Raw genomic sequence first — 4,320 nt, forward strand, 5'->3', positions numbered from 1 at the left:
CCCGCACCAGCGCCCAGCGTGTGCCGATGGTGCTCGAGGCAACCGACCGCACCAGGGCCCAGCGTGTGCCGATGGTGCTCGAGGCAACCTGCCGCACCAGGGCCCAGCGTCTGCCGATGGTGCTCGAGGCAACCTGCCGCACCAGGGCCCAGCGTCTGCCGATGGTGCTCGAGGCAAGCTCAGCCGGACCAGGGCCCAGCGTGTGCCGATGGTGGTCGAGGCAAGCGCCCGCACCAGGGCCCAGCGTGTGCCGATGGTGCTCGAGGCAACCTGCCGCACCAGGGCCCAGCGTGTGCCGATGGTGCTCGAGGCAACCGACCGCACCAGGGCCGAGCGTGTGCCGATGGTGGTCGAGGCAAGCGCCCGCACCAGGGCCCAGCGTGTGCCGATGGTGGTCGAGGCAACCTGCCGCACCAGGGCCCAGCGTGTGCCGATGGTGCTCGAGGGCAACCGACCGCACCAGGGCCGAGCGTGTGCCGATGGTGCTCGAGGCAAGCGCCCGCACCAGGGCCCAGCGTGTGCCGATGGTGCTCGAGGCAAGCCTGCCGCACCAGGGCCCAGCGTGTGCCGATGGTGCTCGAGGCAACCTGCCGCACCAGGGCCCCAGCGTGTGCCGATGGTGGTCGAGGCAAGCGCCCGCACCAGGGCCCAGCGTGTGCCGATGGTGGTCGAGGCAAGCGCCCGCACCAGGGCCCAGCGTGTGCCGATGGTGGTCGAGCCAGGAGCCCGCACCAAGGGCCGGCTTGTGTCGATGGTGTTCGGGGCAACCGCCCGTACCAGGGCCCAGCGTGTGCCGATGGTGCTGGGGGCAAGCGCCCGCCCCAGGGCCCAGCGTGTGCCGATGGTTATCGGGGCAACCGGCCGCACCAGGGCCCAGGGTCTCCCGATGGTGCTCGAGGCAACCGCCCGCACCAAGGCTCAGCATGTGCCGATTGTGATCGAGGCAACAACCCCACACCAGGGCCCAGCTTGTGCCGATGGCGGTCGAGGCAAGTGCCCGTACCGAAGGGCAGCCTATGCCGATGATGGTCGATGCATGTGCCATCACCATGCGTCATCATGTGCCATTGATGGTCGAGGCCTTGGCCGAAGTTCGATTTTGAGCCACGGTGCCCATGCTTGGCTCCAGCATGTGCTGGTGCCCGCATTTTTTTCACTCGGGACAGCATCGCCGGAGCATCGCCGGAGCATCGCCGGAGTACCGCCGAGAACCTGACCGGCGGCATTGGGGGTTCCGGCGATTGGGAGGGGGGCCGGGGGGGGTGTGCGCACATGATGTGCGATGGGTGCTGGTACTTGGCCTTGTGTTGGCCCCCTATCCCTCATCAAACCTCTGAGAATTCACACCCCCCTTAAAGAGCATTTGAGATTTTACAGGTTTGCTTACCAGGTAGCCGTTAAAGTGTCTGAAATGGGGACACTTTTTTCAAAACGGTCACAAAATCTTCTCTACTTCGAGTTATTAGCTGAATTTTTTTGTGCATGCCAACAAAAATAGAAGGATCATGCCTACAAAATTTGGGGCCAAAAATCCTTATAAAAAAATTTTAAAAATTCCGAACCGCAAAAAGTTTCGAAAATCGTGAAAAATAGAAAACGAGTCATCTTCCAACGAACTTCACGTGAAGGCTTAGGGGACCATTGTATGAATTTACAAGCCATAAAAATGGCATTGGCACGGCAGAAATTTGAAGATGTGCCTAAACCCACCAGGGCCCAGCGTGTGCCGATGGTGCTCGAGGCAACCGCCCGCACCAGGCCCAGCGTTGTGCCGATGGTGGTCGAGGAAACCGCCCGCACCAGGGCCGATAGTGTGCCGATGGTGCTCGAGGCAACCTGTCGCACCAGGGCCCAGCGTGTGCCGATGGTGATCGAGGTAACCTGCCGCACCAGGGCCCAGCGTGTGCCGATGGTGGTCGAGGCAAGTTCCCGCACCAGCGCCCTAGCGTGTGCCGATGGTGCTCGAGGCAACCGACCGCACCAGGGCCCAGCGTGTGCCGATGGGTGCTCGAGGCAAACCTGCCGCACCAGGGCCCAGCGTCTGCCGATGGTGCTCGAGGCAACCTGCCGCACCAGGGCCCAGCGTCTGCCGATGGTGCTCGAGGCAAGCGCCCGCACCAGGGGCCCAGCGTGTGCCGATGGTGGTCGAGGCAAGCGCCCGCACCAGGGCCCAGCGTGTGCCGATGGTGCTCGAGGCAACCTGCCGCACCAGGGCCCAGCGTGTGCCGATGGTGCTCGAGGCAACCGAGACCGCACCAGGGCCGAGCGTGTGCCGATGGTGGTCGAGGCAAGCGCCCGCACCAGGGCCCAGCGTGTGCCGATGGTGGTCGAGGCAACCTGCCGCACCAGGGCCCAGCGTGTGCCGATGGTGCTCGAGGCAACCGACCGCACCAGGGCCGAGCGTGTGCCGATGGTGCTCGAGGCAAGCGCCCGCACCAGGGCCCAGCGTGTGCCGATGGTGCTCGAGGCAACCTGCCGCACCAGGGCCCAGCGTGTGCCGATGGTGCTCGAGGCAACCTGCCGCACCAGGGCCCAGCGTGTGCCGATGGTGGTCGAGGCAAGCGCCCGCACCAGGGCCCAGCGTGTGCCGATGGTGGTCGAGGCAAGCGCCCGCACCATGGGCCCAGCGTGTGCCGATGGTGGTCGAGGCAACCGCCCGCACCAGGGCCCAGCGTGTGCCGATGGTGGTCGAGGCAACCTGCCGCACCAGGCGGAGCGTGTGCCGATGGTGGTCGAGGCAAGCGCCCGCACCAGGGCCCAGCGTGTGCCGATGGTGGTCGAGGCAACCTGCCGCACCAGGGCGGAGCGTGTGCCGATGGTGGTCGAGGCTGCCGATGGTGGTCGAGGCAACGTGCCGCACCAGGGCCCAGCGTGTGCCGATGGTGCTCGAGGCAACCGACCGCACCAGGGCCGAGCGTGTGCCGATGGTGCTCGAGGCAAGCTGCCGCACCAGGGCCCAGCGTGTGCCGATGGTGGTCGAGGCAACCGCCCGCACCAGGGCCCAGCGTGTGCCGATGGTGATCGAGGCAACCGACCGCACCAGGGCCCAGCGTGTGCCGATGGTGCTCGAGGCAACCTGCCGCACCAGGGCCCAGCGTGTGCCGATGGTCGTCGAGGGAACCTGCCGCACCAGGGCCCAGCGTGTGCCGATGGTGGTCGAGGCAAGCGCCCGCACCAGGGCCCAGCGTGTGCCGATGGTGCTCGAGGCAACCGACCGCACCAGGGCCCAGCGTGTGCCGATGGTGCTCGAGGCAACCTGCCGCACCAGGGCCCAGCGTGTGCCGATGGTGGTCGAGGCAAGCGCCCGCACCAGGGCCCAGCGTGTGCCGATGGTGGTCGAGGCAAGCGCCCGCACCAGGGCCCAGCGTGTGCCGATGGTGCACCAGGGCCCAGCGTGTGCCGATGGTGCTCGAGGCAACCGACCGCACCAGGGCCCAGCGTGTGCCGATGGTGGTCGAGGCAAGCGGCCGCACCAGGCCCAGCGTGTGCCGATGGTGGTCGAGGCAAGCGCCCGCACCAGGGCCCAGCGTGTGCCGATGGTGGTCGAGCAAGCGCCCGCACCAGGGCCCAACGTGTGCCGATGGTGCTGGGGGCAAACCGCCCGCACCAGGGCCCAGCGTGTGCCGATGGTGATCGAGGCAACCGCCCGCCCCAGGGCCCAGCGTGTGCCGATGGTGGTCGAGGCAAGCGCCCGCACCAGTGCCCAGCGTGTGCCGATGGTGGTCGAGGCAAGCGCCCGCACCAGGGCCCAGCTTTTGCCGATGGTGATCGAGGCAACCGGCCGCTCCAGGGCCCAGCGTGTGCCGATGGTTATCGGGGCAACCGGCCGCACAGGGCCCAGGGTCTGCCGATGGTGCTCGAGGCAACCGCCCGCACCAAGGCTCAGCATGTGCCGCTGGTGATCGAGGCAACAACCCACACCAGGGCCCAGCTTGTGCCGATGGCGGTCGAGGCAAGTGCCCGTACCGAAGGGCAGCCTATGCCGATGATGGTCGATGCATGTGCCATCACCATGCGTCATCATGTGCCATTGATGGTCGAGGCCTTGGCCGAAGTTCGATTTTGAGCCACGGTGCCCATGCTTGGCTCCAGCATGTGCTGGTGCCGCATTTTTTTCACTCGGGACAGCATCGCCGGAGCATCGCCGGAGCATCGCCGGAGTACCGCCGGAGAACCTGACCGGCGGCATTGGGGTTCCGGCGATTGGGAGGGGGGCCGGGGGGGTGTGCGCACATGACGTGCGATGGGTGCTGGTGCTTGGCCCTTGTGTTGGCCCCCTATCCCTCATCAAACCTCTGAGAACTCACACCCCCTTAAAAG

Source organism: Durio zibethinus, unplaced genomic scaffold (assembly GCF_047325235.1).
Source record: "Durio zibethinus cultivar Kanyao isolate XHJ-2024 unplaced genomic scaffold, ASM4732523v1 HiC_scaffold_55, whole genome shotgun sequence".
Taxonomy (NCBI): Eukaryota; Viridiplantae; Streptophyta; class Magnoliopsida; order Malvales; family Malvaceae; genus Durio; species Durio zibethinus.